General features: G+C 40.7%; 1 non-coding gene across 1 annotated transcript; it reads right to left on the bottom strand.

Annotated features, from left to right (window-relative positions):
* Positions 1-21,121: 21,121 nt before the first annotated feature.
* On the bottom strand, positions 21,122-21,255 carry LOC129654399 (small nucleolar RNA SNORA48). Its single transcript, XR_008715477.1, has one exon. It is a non-coding gene; the product is annotated as a small nucleolar RNA SNORA48 (small nucleolar RNA).
* Between the last annotated feature and the right edge of the window lie 784 nt (positions 21,256-22,039).

Below are 22,039 nucleotides of genomic sequence, written 5' to 3'. Positions count from 1 at the left end.
CATGCATTGGTTGGCTTAGTGAAGTAGGTCTGAATAGAATGGTAGTGGTTTTTGGTATTTAAATAAACCAGGTACACTTGCCATTTCTTTTTGTTTCGTGTACAGTGATGTTCACAAATGTCATAGCAGTGGTAAGAAGATTTTGGCAGTAGAAAGACTCCAACAACTCCCTAATTGAAGTGATGAGAAAACTAGAGAGGCTGAAAAAGTTATCCACAATTTCCTCATTGTTGGCAGAGACAGGGTGCTTTCCAGATCAGTCCTCTTTCCTCTATGCAACTTGCCTGTCCGTTAGATACCTTCTCTGGAGTCAAGAGAGAGTATGAGCTCAGAAGGTAATGTTGTGCAAGTCTGACCAACAATGAAAGTGAGTCTGTATGAGGATTAATATCACAGTGGACAGCATGTGATTTATTTTTAGTGTTAACACTCAAGGTATTCATTACTCTGTTTAGAATGGATGTGTTTTTATATTATTCATTCATTTCTCTACCTGTTAGTATTATTAATATTTTTGACTTGTTAATCATAGTACTAATGACAAATGTTTTCCTCTGAATTCACCCGAAGGTTCATATTTGATCCTAGCGCTATGTGTTGATACATGGTGGTACTTCCTAATGATTTTATGCCATGGCACACGTAGAAAATGTTAATAGTATAGTGGGGTAAAAACACTGAGGCTGCTCAACCCCTGAGATAATTGCATGTGAATTCCAGCTGCTCCAAGACCCAGCCTGGACACCTGATGAGCTGAGGACTGACCTCGGAACACTAGTACCCCAGTTACGAAGCACAGGTTGGGAAGCCCTGGCATTCACAGGAGAGCAGTGAGCTAGATGTTACTTTCTCTTTCAGACTGGTTGGGTTTGGGGTCAGAACTATGTCCCTATTTATCTGTGCTGACTTTGATACTTGTGTTGGTTAGAAGTGGTTGTTAAAAGGAAAAAAAGGCACCTCACCTTGACCCTTCTTGATCAGGGAAGGTTTCTTGGAAGAATTAGATTTTTCAGCAATGTTTAGGGTGTGAGTATGAATACCCATAGAAATCATAGATAAGCTGGTAACCCTGGAGTGCTCTATGGAGCCATTCTGGCAGGGTAATGAAGTCATTTTAAATAAGGGGTATTTTCAGCATAAAATGTTTAACAGATCAAATGCGTCTGGGCTTCTGCAGGTTTCAAAGGAAACAGAATGGAAAGCCACACTGATGAAACACGGCTAACAGGCAAATGTTCCCTTTTTCCACGAGGTAAGCAGCTCTTGGGGCTTCGTTTAGGTGAGAACCCTTTGGTGGTTGGCTTAGGTAATGAGCATCTGCTGGGAAGACCTTGTGAGCATTATTTGTGCCACTGTCTGTGCAAAAAATATCTCTTCCCTTTATGGTGTGGATTTGAAAGAAAAATGGCATCCCATTGGAGGAAAAGGATTTGATCACTGTAGGGCCCTATCTTTTTGGTCCTTTATAATTCTTTTCTATGTCACTGCTTGACGTCTATCATTAGAATGCTGCCAGACAATTTCCTCCCTCTCTTTTTACTACATGGAGGTCTCTTTGTTAAAAACAAGGATGCTAATGTTGCTTCAACTGTTGAGTGCATGAGTGTGTGTGTGTGTGTGTTGAGTATAAACATACTTGTCTATGGGGCATGGATGGAAGGCTGGAATTTCATTCTAACACATTCACTGACTCTCTGCCCAGCAACCCAAATGCTGTGGAACAGACAGAAGTAGGTCAGGATGGGAATTGTCCTATCTCAGCATATTACAAGGTGGGTGTGACAAGTGAGTGAGCTGTCAGTTCAGACAGAAGTAGGGAAAACCAGAGATGGGTAGGGTAACCATAAAATTCATCATCCGCACCGTGACACTTATGAGAATGAAAGGGGGTGCTATTAATAATTATGCTGGGACAACATGTGTAAACTGGGACTGCCCCAGGCAATCTGAGATGAATACTAAGCCTGGGGATGGGCTAAGTGTCAAAATGCCAGGAGAGGAACAGCCACAAAATAGAGCCTAGTCTTTCCATTGGAATGGAGTCAGGAGTGTGGACAATTTCCCACATACTGGAATAACGTAATGAAAAATGCAAAAACTGAACGGGCAGGTGAGAGCACCACGGCACTTCATGGTTAACAAGAATAAGAATTATTCCTGGTGAGTGTAAGTCATGTGGACCCAGCATAATCCAAGCAAGTGGGTGGTTTGCTCCTTTTGAAGGCCAGCAGCTGCCTGTCTTCCCTTATGGAAATTGTTTCTGTCCATCTAAAAGGTAGAGTTCTTGCACTCGACATCTGTCAGGAATGGGCATTTCACTTTGGTAGAAGCCTAAGTCAGATCACGTGTAAGGTTGAAGGGCAAGAGTGCAAGGGATTTCTGGGAGAGGATTGTCAGCAGTTGATGGGGCATTCCACGGGGGAGAACCCCCTATATTTGCCTCTGCTTTGTATTCTACACATAAGACTCTCATTGGATGCAAAAAACTGAAGCATAAATAAGACTGTCTCTATCTGGTAACTTTTTATTAAAAAAAATTATACATTAGGTGTGGAGAAGGAAATGGCAACCCACTCCAGTATTCTTGCCTGCGAAAGCCCATGGACAGAGGAACCTGGCAGGCTACAGCCCATGGAGTTGTAAAGAGTCGGACATAACTTAGCGACTAAACAACATACATTAGGTGAGAAAGGGTATGTTCAGAATCCTAGGAGCAGTGAGCCTGTAGAGGAAAATACTGGACACTCAGCAGACCGCAGACCCCTTCTTCCCTTGCTTCCTTCTATCACTTACTTTTTCATTAATTCCCTACTAACAGTTAGGTCCCATACTTGGAACAAGAGCTACAGATAAATGAAACATAGTCCCTGCCTTGGAGGAGCACTCGTTTTAGTAAGAATGAGTGTAATTATAAGAAATTAAGCCTAAAGAGTAAAGTACTGAAACAGGAAGGGATAATGTGTTAAGCAGGGCTCATGCTTAAGAAGTGTGATGGAGTATGACAGTTATATAAGGTGCAGAAAGAATTTCCAGGCAGAAGCTGTGGGATGAAGAAAAAAAGTCAGATATTACAAGGAATGCGGAGTGTTTGGGGAAGGGATAAACACTTACCTGCCCTAAAGGGCTCAGAGTAGGGAGGGAAAGAGTGAGTGGCAAAAATTTAAACCTGAATTGGGTTGAGCTCCTGGGCTCAGATGTTGAAGTACAGTGGCAGCAATGGAAGAGGAATTCTAGCACCGAGAGGAGGAAGACAAGACACGGGACGTTGACAATCCAACAGAAAAAGAGAAAAAACATAGAAGAAACACAGAGACATAGTCTCTGATAGAGAGGAGCAAAATTCTCAAAAGAACCCTTACACGATCTAATAGACACATGCAGCTTGACATCCCTTAACTGCCTTTCTGGGTCCAGGAGCTGCGGCTGAGACTCATAGCTATGGGACCACCGGGACCCAGCACAGATGTTAGGGCCATGACGCACAGGGCCTTCCCCTAAAGGGACAAGCCCAGTCTGCTTCTTGCCTCCAAGAGGCGTCTATGGGGAGACAAACAAGAGTGGGTTTTTCTGTTTGTTTGGTTTTGGTTTTGAAGCTCTTCTCTTCAAAGCAAAGAAGGGGATGCAATGCAAGGGAGGGGAAACTGGGTTCTGTGGTTGGAGGCTCTGCCAGGAGCCCAAGACCCACCCCTTGGCAGATTCTGTGGCCAGCTCTTGAGGAGGCAGTGAAGGAAAATGCTTTACTGCAGTGCCAAGCTACCTGCTGGCACAGCTTAGCCTGAGCTAAGGTTGCTTTTATGTCAGAAAAACATAAGTCTAGAGATCCTGGGCTGTATGTTTAATAAGGGACATTCATATATACAGTGGTTCTGCTTGCTAATTGTCCCACCAGGCTGGCTCCCAGGCAATCCAGATAAAGAGGGGAACTTGGCTCCAAAGCCTAGCTCACTTCCATCAGCATGGGAAAGAAATGCACAAAGCCGGATCATTGAACAAGCACACAGATACAGGCTGTATTTCTTATTTATTCATTTTGCAATTCTGCTTCTTCTGGGAAAGTGGAGGTTTCTTGCCCAATAGCACATGACTGTGCTGAAAGGCACAAGGAGTATCAACCAGCCGCTTCATGCACTATTCTGGCCAGGAGGGGCTGAGAGTAAAAGCAAGAAGGTGGGGGGTGTGGAACCAGAACATTTACCATAGAAACCTATCGGTGAAGAATGGGGATCCTGTGGTCACAGTTGTATGACTCTCCCACCCAGAATTCTTGCACCCATCTTTAATTATGAGGTAGGGACAAATGTCCCAGTTATTTAGTCAATAAATATTTATCAATAATGATCATGTGCCATGAACTGCACCAAGTGCTCTGGATACAGTAGCAAGGAAGATGGTCAAGGTCCATCTAGGGATGTACAGTCTAATGTGGGATATAAGCCATGAATGAATGAACAAACCATAATTACACATAGAGCTATAATGCCTAACACTTCTATACAGAGCTTACTATCCCACTTCTAAGTGCACACGTGTATACATACACGTACACATCTTCATTTCTACTTCTCTACAGCTGGTCTCCTGTCTCTCTTCCTTTCTTCATCTTAGCCCAAGTCTGCCCAGATTCTAAGACCCTGACCTAAAGCAAGGAATACTTATGCTATCTAACCCCATCTTAAAGAACTTAGCATTGAGCCAATTTCCCTGTTGTTTTGGCTGAAGATCTGGTGACTGGCACTAAATCTGGCACTTCATTTTCCTCTTCTGTGTGCCCCCTAATCCATGGCACACTTGTTTTGAGAATAGACTCTTGCCTTTATCATGTGCCCAATTACAATTCTGTGAAGCATATTTGAAAACAATAATCTGTTTGATCTTTATTTAAGCTTTTCTCCAGCCCTGCTTTTAATCTTACTGAGTTTTTTTTTTTAATCATAGATGGGAAGCCTGTTCTTGAAAGGCTGTCCTGTGACTAAAAGACTGCTTTCTACTGCAGATGGCCAGATGGGGCTACTAGCTGTCACTTACCTAGAGCTCCTTTTCCAATATCCATCTACTTGCTGGGATCTGAGGCTACTTATTCACATCATCTCCTCCCGCACTGTTCATTTGCTTGAATGGACCGCAATGAATAAGAGTGCTTGAATGTGGCTAGAAATGGATCTCATTGAAGATGGTTTGGGGCTGGTCATGGGCAAGTCCGCAGATATCATGGTATCACAATGTTAGAAAGACAAGTATTATGATGACTGAGCATAGACCCTGGTGTCACATAGATCTAGGTGTGAATCATGCATACCTCACTTAGGAGCTATGCAAACTTGATTGAGTAACTTCTCTGCCCTTCAAATTATCTTTACATACAATAAACAAAATTTCACAACAGATTTAATACTTACTGAATAGTTGTGAGGTTTAAAAGATAACACAATTAAAGACTCCTGCTTCTGGACAGGGAGAAGGCAATGGCACCCCACTCCAGTACTCTTGCCTGGAAAATCCCATGGGCGGAGGAGCCTGGTAGGCTGCAGTCCATGGGGTCTCGAAGAGTTGGACTCGACTGAGCGACTTCACTTTCACTTTTCACTTTCATGCATTGGAGAAGGAAATGGCAACCCACTCCAGTGTTCTTGACTGGAGAATCCCAGGGACGGGGGAGCCTGGTAGGTTGCCATCTATGGGGTTGCACAGAGTCGGACACGACTGAAGCAACTTAGCAGCAGCAGCAGCAGCAGTTTCTGGACAAGGTAGAGTGACACGGATTGAATTTAGATTCTGTCTGAAGCAACCAGAGGAAAAACAGATAAAATGAAGCAGTGGTTTTAAGACCTTGAACACTCATCTGGTCTTGCCTAACAAATCTTAAAAACAGAACACAAACAAATTATTTTTTAAAATTAACTGTGTATGATAACAAAGCCCAGGGATATGTCTAGGAATAAGAAAATACAGCAACCAACAAAGAAAAGTTCACAATGCTTAGAATCCAATAAAAATATTACTAGCATGCAAAGAAACAGGGAAGAATGACCTTTGGTGAGGAAAATAATCGAACATGATCAAGCACTGATACAAATGGTTCACTTGGTACGGCTGTGGGTTGCTTGCGTGTGTGCTCAGTCACTTGGCTGTGTCTGACTGTATGTGACCCCATGGACTGTAGCCCGCCAGGTTCCTCTCTCCATGGGAGTCTCAAGGCAAGAATACTGGGCTGGTTTTCCATTTCCTTCTCCAGGGGAACTTTCTGACCCAGGGATCAAACTCATGTCTCTTGCTTTACCACTGAGCCACCTGGAAAGCCCCTAAAAAGTTAAGTAGAAACAAATAAGTTATACAAAGGACCCAAAATAAACTTCTAAATATAAAAAACACAATGTCTGATATGAAAAATACATCAGATAGGGTTAATGACAGATTAGTCATTGGGGAAGAAAAGATTTTTAAATATGAAGATATAGAAATAGAAACTAACTAAAATAAAACACACAAGAAAAAAAAAGAATTGAAAAAAAATGGAAGAAGCTACGGGGCAACCTCAGGAAGACTGATATATATATATGTGATTGAAGTCCCTGAAGAAAGAGGGGGAGGTCAGAAAACATATTTGTAGACATAATGAACATTTTTCCCCCTAAACTTGCTAAAAAATATAAAGTCACAGATCTGGGACATAAAATCAGCAAGGACAAATAGACTTGAACTGGCCTGATTTACGTTTACAGAACAACTCCATCAGATAACAGCAGAATATTTATTTTTGAGTGTACATAGATCAGTATCAAGTTTTCCTTAGAGAGGGAAGCCTGACCCAAATGCTGGTCCAGTGGCCGGAGACTGCTTTCCATGATGCACATGGTTAAGACTATGTTCTGGGCCATGAAACAAGTCTCGACAAATTTAAAAGGATTCAAGTCCTACAATAAATGGAATTAAATTAGAAATCAGCAACAGAAAGATATCTAGAAAATCTCTAGAGATTTAGAAGCTATATAATGTACTTCTTTTTAAAAAAATTTCATGCTATATTGGAGTGTAGTTGATTAACATTGTGCTCATTTCGGGTGTACAGCAGTGATTCAGTTACACATGCGTATGTTTCTATTCTTCTCCAAATTTTTTTCCCATTTAGTTTATTACAAAGTATTGAGCAGAGTTTCCTGTGTTATCCAGTAGGTCCTTGTTGATGGTTTATATTTAAACATAGCAGTGTATACATGTCAACACCAAACTTCCAATCTACACATAATCCTTGTTGATGATTTATATTTAAACATAGCAGTGTATACATGTCAACACCAAACTTCTAATCTACACATAATCTACTACATAATGTACTTCTAAATAATTCATTAGTCAAAGAAGAAATCAGAAGTATTTTGAACTGAATGAAATGAAAACCCAGTATATTAGAATTTGTGGGATGCTCTATAGCTGTATTTAGGAGAAAATTATTGCACTAAACCTCTGTATTAGGAAAAAATAGTCTTAAGTCACATGATCTCACCTTCCATATTAAAAAAAAAAATAGGGAAGGAAGTACAATTAAAACTAAAGTAAAAAGAAAGAAAATAAAGATCAAAGCAGAAATCCCCCAAATATAAAACAGTATGGCTAGAGGTTTCTCAGTTTTCTTCATCTCTTAGAACCAGTCACATGGTCAGGAATCAAAGAAAGGCCACAAATTACCGATGTCAGAAATGAAAGGTGACATCACTTCAGTCTACAGCATTAAAATGATAATAAAGGAATATTGTGAACAATTTTATTCCTATAAATTTACATCTAAGATGAAATTGACAAATTCCTTGAAAAGAACAAACTACTGATGCTCATTCAAGAAGAAACAGATAACCTGAATAGCTATATATCAAATAAAGATATTGAATTTGTAGTTAAATATCTTCCTGCAAAGAAAACTGCAGGCTTAGATGGCTTCACTAGTGAATTCTTCAAAACACTTAAGGGAAAATAATACCAATTCTACATAAACTGCCCCAGAAAATTGAAGAGGAGAAAATGCTTCTTAACACATTCTTTGAGACGGCCTTGACACCAAAGCTAGACAAAGAAATGACAGGTTAAAAGAACCAAAAACCAAAAAAGCTGCAGACAATACATTTCTGATTAGAGGTGCAATAATTCAAAATAAATTTTTATCAAATCCAGTCCAGCAATGTATTTAAAAAAGGAGAATATATCTTGAGCTACTGGATTTATCCTAGGAAGTATATCATCATATTATCAAACTAATAAAGAAAAAATATGTGATCATGTCAATAAATGCAGAAAATAAAGTGGCAAAATATAACATTTATTCCTGAATAATCACTCAGCAAGGTAGGAATTGAAGGGAACTTTTTCAGCCTAATAAAGTCCGTCTACAAAAAACCTATAGCCAACATCATACATAATAGTGAAAGACTAAATGCCTTACCTCCAAGCCAAAAACAAGACAAATATGTCTGTTTTCTTCACTTTTATCCAACATTGAAAATTTGACTAGTATACCCAGGTTAAAAAAAGTACAAATCATGCAGATAGTGTAAGAGGAAACAAACTATCCTTATTGCAAATGACATGCTTACCTATTTAGGATAGCTTTTTTTTTTTCCAATCTCTTCCAGATATTCTGGGCTCAGTAGTTTTTTAATGTGGGAGGGTTTTCCTATGTGTTGTACAATGTTTAGCCCAATCCTGGCATCTAACCATTAGTTGCCAGTATCATTGTCTGTATCCCTTTATCCAAATGTATGACAACCAAAAATGTCTCTGGACATTAGCACATTACCCCCAGGGGCTCAACTACTCCTAGCTGAGAATCACTGATAAAGAGAATCTGATGAAATCTATGAAATATACTAGAACTAGTGTGTTTAGCAAGATTGTAGAATATGAGATCAGTACATAAAAATTAGCAATAGCTTTATATACTAACAATGAATACATGGAAATTAACATTAAGTTGCAGTGCTCTTTATAATTGCATCAAAAACATGAAATTGATAGTGACACATCTGACAAAAGGACAAAAACTTCTACAACTGTTGTGAGACGTTAAAGGTCTGACTAGATAGAGGTACATCATTTATTATGGTTGAAAGACTTAGTATTGTTAAGATGTCAATTTGCTTCAATTGATTTATAGATTCAGTACTGTGCTATGTGCCTAGTCATTCAGTCGTGTACGACTCTTTGCAACCCCATGAACTGTAGCCTGCCAGGCTCTTCTGTCCATGGGGATTCTCCAGGCAAGAATACTGTAGTGGGTTGCCATATCCTCCTCCAGGGGATCTTCCAAACCCAGGGATCAAACCCAGGTCTCCCACATTGCAGGTAGATTCTTTGCTGTCTGATCCACCAGGGAAGCCAATCCCAATCAAACTCTCAGCAGATTTTTATTTTTGTAGAGGTTGATAAGCTGATATTTTGTAGATGTTGATAAGCTGATTCTAAAATTCACTGGAAGTGCAGAGCCTCTAGAAGAGCCAAACAACTTTAAAAAAGAACAAAGTTGGAGGAGTAACATCACATGATTTCAAGGTTAATAAAGCTGTAGAAAGAAAGATGGAATTGGTATAAACATAGATGTTATGAAAATACAAGTCTGTAAAGACCCACATATATCTATACAGCTGATTTGATAATGGTAAGGGGGTAATTCTGTGTAGAAGGGATAGTCTTTTCAACAGATGGTGCTGAACAGTTGAATATATTTAAAAAATATATTTAAAAAAGGAGAAGCTTTAATCCATACTTTGCACAATATAAAAAAAGTTAAATGCATCATAGGTCTAAATATAAAACCTAAACTATATAATTTCTAAAAGAAAACATAGTATGAAATATATGTGATCTTGGATTAGGCAAAGTTTTCAGAGATATTATCTCAAAAAGAAAATCTATAAAAGAACATGTTGACTTGTGAACATGTTCCATGAACATGACCAATCTGACTTCATGAAAATTAAAACTGCTTTTCAAAAGATATTGTTAAGAGAATGAAAAGACAAATCAAATTAGGAGAAAATATTTGCAAGATATATGACTGATAAAGGATTATATATATATACATATATATGCATATGTCTACAATATGCATAGAACTCTTAAATCTCAGCAATACATTTGTGTCTTATTGGAAGAAGGTGAGGGTGGGATGATTTGAGAGAATAGCATTGAAACTTGTATATTACCGTATGTGAAGTAGATGACCAGTGCAATTTCCATGCATGAAGCAGGGCACCCAAAGCTGGTGCTGTGGGACAACCCAGAGGGATGGAGTTGGGACGGAGGTGGGAGAGGGGTTCAGGATAGAGGGGACACATGTATAGCTGTGGCTGATTTATGTTGAGGTATGGCAAAAACCATCACAAAATTATAAAGTAATTATCTTCCAATTAAAATAAATAAATTGATAAAATATCTCAATAATAAGACATCAACAAAATTAAAACTCTTGTTCTCCAAAATACACCATTATAAAAGTGAAGACAGACACGAGTACCCCAATGTTCATCGCAGCACTGTTTATAATAGCCAGGACATGGAAGCAACCTAGATGTCCATCAGCAGATGAATGGATAAGAAAGCTGTGGTACATATACACAATGGAGTATTATTCAGCCATTAAAAAGAATACATTTGAATCAGTTCTAATGAGGTGGATGAAACTGGAGCCTATTATACAGAGTGAAGTAAGCCAGAAAGAAAAACACCAATACAGTATACTAACGCATATATATGGAATTTAGAAAGATGGTAACAATAACCCTGTGTACGAGACAGCAAAAGAGACACTGATGTATAGAACAGTCTTATGGTCTCTGTGGGAGAGGGAGAGGGTGGAAAGATTTGGGAGAATGGCATTGAAGCATGTACAATATCATGTATGAAACGAGTCGCCAGTCCAGGCTCGATGCACGATACTGGATGCATGGGGATGGTGCACTGGGACGACCCAGAGGGATGGTATGGGGAGGAAGGAGGGTTCAGGATGGGGAACACATGTATACCTGTGGCGGATTCATTTTGATATTTGGCAAATCTAATACAGTTATGTAAAGTTTAAAAATAAAATAAAATTAAAAAATTAAAAAAAAAAAAAAAAAGTGAAGACAACCTATGAAATGGAAGGAAAATTTATTTATATATATATATATATATATATATATACATCTGATAAAGACTTGGACTTAAAACATATAAAAACACTAACAACTCAATAGTTAAAAAACAAATAACTCAATTAAAAATAAGTAAATGATTTTATAGACCTCATTCCAAAAAAGATACACAAATGGGCAAGAAGTACATGGAAAGATGCTCAACATCGTTAGCCATCAGAAACAGGCAAAGCGAAGCCACAATGAGTTGTCACTCAATATCTACTGAGACAGCTATAATAGAAGACAGATAATTATGTGTCTGCAGATGTGGAAACATCAGAATCTTTACACACTGCTGGTTGAAATGTAAACTGGTACACTTCTTTGGGAAATGGTCTGTCAGTTTCTAAAAATGAAGCATTAAACACAGGACTGCTATATGGCCCAGCAATGTCTTCCGAGGTACATACACAAGAAAAGCAAAAAATAACTGTATTGGTAAAATTCAGTCTTCCTTCTATATCTCCTTTTACACAGAACATGTCACTGCTGACACTTTTGGTTACCAAATTATGTATGTATTTTTTCCCCAAGTTAAGAAATTCTTTATGACACCAGCTGGGTGTTCTATAATCCAACTCAGTTCTGACTTCATTTATCTGGAAATTGATTGAACTCCCCAGGTTAGGAGCTCAGCACCAAACAATTGCCCTCCATTTCAGGTCCTAATTGCAAATCCCCAAATTACTTGGTTACAAATTGGAAGTTTCCATGACCTCCTCTCTCTCAAAATCTGAGTAGCTTGCTAGAGTGGCTCACAGAACCCAGGGAATACTTGTTTCCCAGTTTATTAAAGGATATGTTAAAGAATATAGATGAATAGCCAGATGAAGAGATACATAGAGTGAGGTCTTGGAGGGTCCCAGATGTAGGAGCTTCAGTCCTCAGAGAGTTGGAGTGCATCACCTGCCTGGTTTATGGATGTGTCTGCCACCTGGAAGCTCATCAAACCCCCTGGTACTGGGGTTTTATATAGGCATGATCAATTACTAGTTTCATTTCTAGCCCCTCTACACTTTGGAGAAGCTGGGGGCAAGGAGGCTGAAAATCCCAAGCTAACCATGGCTTGGTCTTCTGGAGACCAGCCTCCATCCAGGAGCCCACCCAGAGTTGCCTCATGAGAACAAAAGATATTCCTAATATCCTTTTCACTTAGGAAATTACAAAGGTTTTGGGAGCTCTGTGTCAGGGACCAGGGGCAGAGACCAATATATATGTACAGATATATTTAATTTGTAATTTTTCTATTATCTCAATAATTCACACAAAAACTTGTACACTGATATTCATAGCAGCATTATATACATAATAGCTAAAAAAATGAAAAACCAAATGTCTATCAAATGATAAATGGAGAAATAAAATGTTATATACCCATATGGTAATATCCAACAGAATATTCTTTAGCAGTAAAAAGAAATAAAATGCTGATACATGCTACAAAGTGAATTGAACCATTATGCTACATGAAAGAAACCAGTCAGAAAAGGCACTTATTATGATTTAATTTATAGGACGTGTTCAGAATAGGAAAATCTATAGAGACAGAAAGTAGATTAGTGGTTTGGAAGTGGGAGAAAGGAAATGGGGGTTAGCAGGGTGACTGCTAGTAGGTACAAAGTTTCTTTTTGAGGTGATGAAAATGATTATAGTTTGATTTTAAAATCTGTGAATATATTAGAAAACACTTGTACACTTTAAATGAGTGATTTGTTTGGTATGTAAGTTACATTTCAACAAATTTGTAGTTTATAAAAGAGTAAAAGTTGAAAGAGTGGGATTGACCATCAAAAAAGGAGTCAAGACTTTGTAGATTTTACCTTGATTATGATGGCAGTTACTGGAATGTATAAGTTTTCCAAACCTCACTGAGATGTGTGTCAATTAATCCTCAATCAAATTGATTTGCACAAGCTCAGTAATAAGGACTAGCAAGCCAGTTTTAAAAAACGGGCAAAATATTTGAACCAACACTCACGAAAGAAGATGTATGAATGGCAAATAAGCATATGAAAATATATTCAACATCATCAGTCATTAGGAAAATGCAAGTTAAAATAACAATATTATCCCACTACCTATTAGAATAGTTAAAATTAAAATGATTGACTAAGTGTGGGCAAGAATGTGTCAGAACTCGAACTCTCAAACACTGTTGGTGCTAATGTAACATGGTATGAAGATTTTGTAAAATGCTTAACAGTTACTTAAACATTCCGCATACAGCTGCCACACCATCTAGCTGTTCCACCACTAAGTATTTACCCAACAGAAATGAAAACACATGTCCGTGCAAAGATTTGTACATAAATATTCATGGCAGTTTTATTTGTAACTGTGTAAAACTGAAAATAATCCAAATGCGCATCAACAGGTGAATGGATAAGCCAATTGTGGCATATCACATTTACCAGTATAATAGAATGAACTATTGAATACTTATTGAATGATTCCCTTAAAAAAAAAATTAGAAAACGCTAACAATTTTATAGCAAAAGAAATCAAGTCAGTCGTTGCCTGGGAGGAGGGTGGGAAGGGGCAGGATGGAGGGCGCAAAGAAATCTTGGGGCATGACGGGTATGGTAGGCTCTGGTCTTGATTTTGCTGATTATTTTTATTGATATATACATATATATGCCAAACCTTATTAAATTGTGTATTTTTAAATATGTGAAGTCCATCACATGTCAGTTATACCTTAATAAACCTGTAAAAACAGATACTCCATTTAAAGTTCTTGGCTTAGAGTAAGGAGTCTGTTTCCTCTAATTGCACCTTGACTCTGTGCTCTGAAATTATAGGCAGGAGAAACTTCTACCTTGGCCTTGACAGGCCCCTGGAATCCAGCTCTACTCTCACTCAGGTTGCCCAGGCTCCTCCCCAGAGTCATGTTTTAGAGGACGCAGGTCAGCCGTGTATCTCTATGCTCTCCACAGAGGGCTGGCTGCTCCAGTCCACACAGTGTTCCTTTGCTCACACTAGGAGCTCTCGATGTGTTGGCTTTAATAATTATTTATTGATTATTCATTTTGTTGTTGATTTTTTATGAGCACCAACACAAGCAGAATCATTTAACTCAAATTAATTCTCCCGATTTTTTTTTTTTCAAAAGTGAGTATATGTAAGATACATGGCAAAGGTGTGTGTAAAAGAGCCTATGTCTAAAAAGACCTCAATGATTAGAAAAGTTTGAGGGCGAATGCGGGAGCACTAGTGACTTTCTGAGACGTGGAGTGGGATTGGCATGTGTGGGACCTGCAGGTAAAGTGACATAGGGTTTACTGACATCCTATTCTTCCTCTTTGAAATTTCGTGAGCTCATCCTGAGACCCCAGAGTCCCTCTTTCTTCCACTATCAGGAAGGCTGGCGATCCAGTCAGTGGAAGAAGGCAAAGTGTTTCCTTGCTTATTGCCTTGCTAGTCATCTGTGCCTAGAGCAATGGAAACTTGGGAGCTATCAGATGACTCGGGAAGGTATTTTCTATCTTTACCTTCATTGCTACCTACCACTTCCAGAGATGTGCTGGCTGAGCTTGTAGGTCTGATTTACGGAGGGGTTCTAAAGGCAACTTTCAGCTGAGTGTCCGTATGCAGCTCTGTATGGGCCACTCGACAGGCATTCAGATTGACGGGGGGAAGCATATGCATCTCAGAAGGAAGCAGATGCTCCACAATCAACAGTAATTTAGAAGGAAAAGCAAAGGTGAAAAAGGACAGACCCCATATCCGGCCTCAGAAAGCTTTGTACCACCGCTGTCTCCTGCCTGAGGCTCCTGAGTGCTTTATGTGTCTTGAGCCATTGCACCAAAGGCTACAGGCAACTCTGAAAGAAGTAGCCTCCAGAAGACTGAATTATGGGAGTATAGACATTACCAACCTCAGCTGTTGCTGTGGAAGGGATGTTATTGTTAGGGGATGATGTGGAAAAGACCTTCCGAGAACTGACCAGACTTGTACTTGAGAATAGAATGCAGCCTGGCGAAGGGTGAAGATGAAGGCCTTTGGAATTTGAGAACAATAAAGACCATTCAGAGTGAGAATCAGTTCTACCACTTCTTGATCTTGGAAATGTTACTTGCTTACTCACAGCATCATTCTATCAGTTGGAAAATAAGGATATTAATAATAATAATGCCTGTCTTCTCAGAATCGTTTTAAGGACTAAGTGGAATGATACATGAAGTGATGAACTGGGGAGTTCTCACTTATGCCAAAAGATGCATTTTAGGTGGTTTTAAATACAGGAGGCATGGTGTTTGGTTGAAAAAGGACTCTTTAGCTGCCAAAGATGTTTTTTGGATCCAAGACTGATGGTCAAGTCAGCTGCTAAATGATCAAAGCAATGGCCATACCTACAATGAATGGGGCCATTTTTTCAGATTTAAACCTCGGCCCAATGGCAGCACATCGGTGAAGGCTATTTCTCCTTCCTACTTCATCTTAGTGAAAATGAAATGTTTGCTGGCTTGGAAAAAAGGGCTTGACCTCAGACAAAATAAAAAAATCCACTACTTCTAGGTACACGAAATGACTTGTGTTCACCAGCTTTGTATGAACACTGAGATCTCTGGGTACCATGATTTGTTTAATCGGGAGTTGGTGAGGGGCATTAAGTAAATGTCACGGGAACACCATGCTGCTCTTGTCGGGTGGTAGAACACTTTTATTTCAGGGCCAGAGAAAATGTCTCTTTAGAGGATTCTGACGCTCCTATTAGTATGCCATGCCCGTCTGCACACATGCAGACCAGGGTTATTTTTAAATTATTCTCTTCCCACTCAAAGAATCATGACAAGATTCAATCCCCTAAAATCTCTACCTGGGTGAAAAAGAGGAAATCTCTCTGGTATCTCATAATCTGGTCGTCTCTGGTATCTGACCTCTTCTCTAACTTCCCCTGAAGTTTCTGACAAGCCACCTTGTCCCTTTGCCCATGGTTGCCGCTCACTGCCTGGTGACCTGCAGCCTCACCCCCGTCTCTTGTCCTCTCCCTTGTCTATTGAATGCAGGGGGGTCATTTTCACCACCGCGGATAGTGCTCTTACTGGGCACTGCTTGGCCAGTCCCCCTTTTGGGGCATACTTTTCTTATTGAAGGGCTTCCCTTGTGGCTCAGCTGGTAAAGAATCCACCTGCAGTGCAGGAGGCCTGGGTTTGATCCCTGGGTTGGGAAGATCCCCTGGAAAAGGGAACAGCTACCCACTCCAGTATTCTGGCCTGGAGAATTCCATGGACTGCATAGTCCATGGGGTCGCAAGGAGTTGGACACGACTGAACGACGTTCACTTTCACTCACTTCTTACTGAAAATCCAGAGGCATAGAACCCAGGGCAGCAGGGAAGGAGGGTCGCAGGCCTCTCTGTGTGATAATGCTCATATTCATATTCACGTTCAGTCTGTGTTAATTAATGCATAAACCATGAAGTGTCTAGGTTAGTGCCTGGCCTGTACTAGGCATTGCACACGTGCTTACTATCCCATTATTACACAAGAACAGAACCGTGGCACATGGACCATAATTCATGAAAGTCATTTCACGGACCATGCAGTTCCATGTTCTAGTGTTTCCCAGGTACTTTAGGCTTTTTCTTAAGAGATTGAGAAACGCTCCATTGGACTATTGGGGTGGTATAGATGGGGCTGTGAGAGAAATGTCAGCTCTTCCATGCTTTCTAGATGCAGTGCTTCTGAAAGCATCTTCAGAAACACTTCTAGCTTAATGCCCGGCACACAGGAAGTACCTAATATATATACCTAACATATATTAGATACTTTCCAATTTTTCCTCTGAATAAAAGAACTGTACTTAGAAATCTGGACCCAGGCCCCAAAAAGAAGCCCAGAGGAGCCCCATTCACAGCCACACCAGTGCTTCTTATCTTTAGGCTCCTGCTCCTAGAGGAAGTGAGCTTGCACAAGTGCTCAGTCGCTTGAGTCATGTCTCTTTGCAACCCTATAGACTGTAGCCGCCAGGCTCCTCTGTCCATGGGATTTCCCAGGCAAGAATACTGGAGTGGGTTGCCATTTCCTTCTCAGGGACCAAACCCACATCTCCTGCATTGAAGGCAGATTCTTTACTGCTGAGATACCTAGGAAGATGAAGTGAGCTTCAGTTCAGTTCAGTTCAGTTCAGTTGCTCAGTCGTGTCCAACTCTTTGCAACCCCATGAATCGCAGCACACCAGGCCTCTCTGTCCATCACCAACTCCCGGAGTTTACTCAAACTCATGTCCATTGAGTCAGTGATGCCATCCAGCCATCTCATCCTCTGTCATCCTCTTCTCCTCCTGCCCCCAATCCCTCCCAGCATCAGAGTCTTTTCCAATGAGTCAACTCTTCACATGAGGTGGCCAAAGTATTGGAGTTTCAGCTTTAGCATCAGTCCTTCCAAATAACACCCAGGACTGATCTCCTTCAGAATGGACTGGTTGGATCTCCTTGCAGTCCAAGGGACTCTCAAGAGTCTTCTCCAACACCGCAGTTCAAAAGCATCAATTCTTGAGCACTCAGCTTTCTTCACAGTCTAACTCTCACATCCATACATGACCACTGGAAAAACCAAAGCCTTGACTAGACGGACCTTTGTTGGCAAAGTAATGTCTCTGCTTTTGAATATGCTATCTAGGTTGGTCATAACTTTCCTTCCAAGGAGTAAGTGTCTTTTAATTTCATGGCTGCAATCACCATCTGCAGTGATTTTGGAGCCCAGAAAAATAAAGCCTAACACTGCTTCCACTGTTTCAACATCTACTTCCCATGAAGTGATGGGACCGGATGTCATGATCTTAGTTTTCTGAATGTTAAGCTTTAAGCCAACTTTTTCACTCTGCTCTTTCACTTTCATCAAGAGGCTTTTTAGTTCCTCTTCACTTTCTGCCATAAGGGTGGTGTCATCTGCATATCTGAGGTTATTGATATTTCTCCTGACAATCTTGATTCCAGCTTGTGCTTCATCCAGCCCAGCATTTCTCAAGATGTACTCTGCATATAAGTTAAACAAGCAGGGTGATAATATACAGCCTTGACGTATTCCTTTTCCTATTTGGAACCAGTCTGTTGTTCCATGTCCAGTTCTGACTGTTGCTTCCTGACCTGCATATAGGTTTCTCAAGAGGCAGGTCAGGTGGTCTGGTATTCCCATCTCTTTCAGAATTTTCCACAGTTTGTTGTGATTCACACAGTCAAAGGATTTGGCATAGTCAATAAAGCAGAAATAGATGTTTTTCTGGAACTCTCTTGCTTTTTCCATGATCCAGTGGATGTTGGCAATTTGATCTCTGGTTCCTCTGCCTTTCCTAAAACCAGCTTGAATATCTGGAAGTTCACGGTTCACATATTGTTGAAGTCTGGCTTGGAGAATTTTGAGCATTACTTTACTAGCGTGTGAGATGAGTGCAACTGTGTGGTAGTTTGAGCATTCTTTGGCATTGCCTTTCTTTGGGATTGGAATGAATACTGACCTTTTCCAGTCCTGTGGCCACTGCTGAGTTTTCCAGATTTGCTGGCATATTGAGTGCAGCATTTTCACAGCATCATCTTTCAGGATTTGAAATAGCTCAACTGGAATTCCATCACCTCCACTAGCTTTGTTCATAGTGATGCTTTCCAAGGCCCACTTGACTTCACATTCCAGAATGTCTGGCTCTAGGTGAGTGATCACACCATCATGATTATCTTGGTCGTGAAGATTTTTTTTGTACAGTTCTTCTGTGTATTCTTGCCACCTCTTCTTAATATCTTCTGCTTCTGTTAGGTCCATAGCATTTCTGTCCTTTACTGAGCCCATCTTTGCATTAAATGTTCCCTTGGTATCTCTAATTTTCTTGAATAGATCTCTAGTCTTTCCCATTCTGTTGTTTTCCTCTATTTCTTTGCACTGATAGCTGAGGAAGGCTTTCTTATCTCTCCTTGCTATTCTTTGGAACTCTGCATTCAGATGCTTATATCTTTCCTTTTCTCCTTTGCTTTTCGCTTCTCTTCTTTTCACAACTATTTGTAATGCCTCCCCAGACAGCCATTTTGCTTTTTTGCATTTCTTTTCCATGGGGATGGTCTTGTTCCCTGTCTCCTGTACAATGTCATGAACCTCTGTCCATAGTTCATCAGGCACTCTGTCTATCAGATCTAGGCCCTTAAACCTATTTCTCACTTCCACTGTATAATCATAAGGGATTTGATTTAGGTCATACCTGAATGGTCTAGTGGTTTTCTCTACTTTCTTCAATTTAAGTCTGAATTTGGCAATAAGGAGTTCATGATCTGGGCCACAGTCAGCTCCAAGTCTTGTTTTGCTGACTGTATAGAACTTCTCCATTTTTGGCTGCAAAGAATATAATCAGTCTGATTTCAGTGTTGGCCATCTGGTGATGTCCATGTGTAGAGTCTTCTATTGTGTTGTTGGAAGAGGGTGTTTGTTATGACCAGTGCGTTCTCTTGGCAAAACTCTATTAGCCTTTGCCCTGCTTCATTCTGTACTCCAAGGCCAAATTTGCCTGTTACTCCAGGTGTTTCTTGACTTCCTACTTTTGTATTCCAGTCCCCTATAATGTAAAGGACATATTTTTTGGATGTTAGTTCTAAAAAGTCTTGTAGGTCTTCATAGAACAGTTCAACTTCAGCTTCTTCAGCATTACTGTTTGGGGCATAGGCTTGGACTACTGTGATATTGAATGGTTTGCCTTGGAAACAGAGATCATTCTGTCGTTTTTGAGATTGCATCCAAGTACTGCATTTCGGACTCTTTTGTTGACCATGATGGCTACTCCATTCCTTCTAAGGGATTCCTGCCCACAGTAGTAGATACAATGGTCATCTGAGTTAAATTCACCCATTCCAGTCCATTTTAGTTTGCTGATTCCTAGATTGTCAATGTTCACTCTTGCCAGCTCGTGTTTGACCACTTCCAATTTGCCTTGATTCATGGACCTAACATTCTGGGTTCCTATGCAATATTGCTCTTTATAGCATCGGACCTTGCTTCTATCACCAGTCACATCCACAGCTGGGTATTGTTTTTGCTTTGGCTCCATCCCTTCATTCTTTCTGGAGTTATTCCTCCACTGATCTCCAGTAGCATATTGGGCCCCTACCGACCTGGGGAGTTCCTCTTTCAGTATCCTATCATTTTGCCTTTTCATACTGTTCATGAGGTTCTCAAGGCAAGAATACTGAAGAGGTTTGCCATTCCCTTCTCCAGTGGACCACATTCTGTCAGAAGTGAGCTTGCTGCTGCTGCTGCTGCTGCTGCTGCTAAGTCACTTCAGTTGTGTCTGACTCTTAGTGACCCCATGGACTGCAGCCTACCAGGCTCCTCCATCCATGGGATTTTCCAGGCAACAGTACTGGAGTGGGAAGTGAGCTTAGTTGCCCCCAATTCAGCAAAGGACTATGCCTTTCTGCTCTAACTCCTTATCCTGTCCCAATCTAGGTGGTAATTGTTTCTCTCCCTCAGCTGGCTTTCTCTCTGCTTGACAAGCACTTCTTGTTAATACCCTTTTGTTTTACAGATAATGATCATGAGAACAACAATGTTTCTCTCTTCTACAGTGCTATCTCCTTTTCAGATCACGTCCTCTGCCTTGCTCTTCTTTTTCTCCTCAATCAACCAGACGAGTAAGCAGGAGAGTGCCACGTGTCCTTCCCATTTTTCAGACCAGGATGTGACATTCACACAGACTTTGCTGTTCTAAGGTCACACAGCTGGGAACTGGCAGAACCAGAGCTAGAATTCAAGGGCTTACCTTCAGACCCTTGCTGTTCTCACTGTTGCAGATGATTTCCTGTGGACGAGCGACAGGTCTGGAAGCACAGAGCTGGAAATGAGCAAGCCCCAAGATGATGAACGCTCCCCAGCTTGCAAAGAATCCACCTGCTAATGTAGGAGACAAGGGTTCGATCATTAGGTCAGGAAGATCCCCTGGAGTAGGAAAGGGCAACCCAGTATTCTTTTTTCTTTTTTAATCTATGTGTCTATGGCATGAACCAGGCATGGGCACAGAGCAAAAGCAAGCTGGGATAAACAAGGAGTTGTTTCATCCCCCACTGACATGAGACAGGCGCCATCAACCAGGTGCCACTCTACGCAGGTCAGGGACAACAACCCAATATTCTTGCCTGGAAACTTCCATGGACAGGGGAGCCTGGCAGGCTGTAGTCCATGGGGTCGCAAAAGCGCTGGACTGAGCCCACACATCATACATAAGGTGGTGAGCAGCAGCAGGGGCTCCTGTGGCCAAGAGACAGCCAGCACTGTCAGGCTTAAAACAGATCCAAAAAATGACAGTTTCAATAGCCGAGAAGCGTAGCAAACATTTCTGGTAGCAACTTAATTTGTTCAATGAATACAGGAATAAATAACATTCAAAAAGAAGTACATTCTCTAAAGATGCGCATGCATCCTCATGATCAATTCAGTCACCTCAGCTAGGGGAAACGTAACTCTTAGATTCTCAAAGAGCACTTTTGACCCTCCAAGGACATTGGACAGTGCCTGGATATGTTTTTAATCGTCATGACTGGGGACGCGGTGCTACTGGCCTCCAGGTGGTAAAGACAGTCAGTGCCTTAAACATCCTACCGGGCACAGGCTAACCCCAACCCCACACCCGCCCCCCCACAAGAAAAAGATCATCTAGCCCAAATGTCAATAGTGCCAAGGCTGAGAAGCTCTGCCCTAGAGGAATAAACATTTCCATACTTGCCCTACTTTCAGGATAGAGACAATCTTGGCATTAACCTTTTTTATGGGTCTGTAAGTATGACTACTGGGTAATGGGAGTCCTTAGGGGCAGGAGAAGGGCTTCAAGAATTGTATTTGATTTTAAAACCAAACTGGCTCAGCCCACTATTTTTTCCTCTCTACAAATTTAATACACTGTCC

This window comes from Bubalus kerabau, chromosome 5 (genome assembly GCF_029407905.1).
Source record: "Bubalus kerabau isolate K-KA32 ecotype Philippines breed swamp buffalo chromosome 5, PCC_UOA_SB_1v2, whole genome shotgun sequence".
Classification (NCBI taxonomy): Eukaryota; Metazoa; Chordata; class Mammalia; order Artiodactyla; family Bovidae; genus Bubalus; species Bubalus kerabau.
Note: the sequence above shows the minus strand (reverse complement) of the source record. Positions and strands in the feature narration are given on the sequence as shown.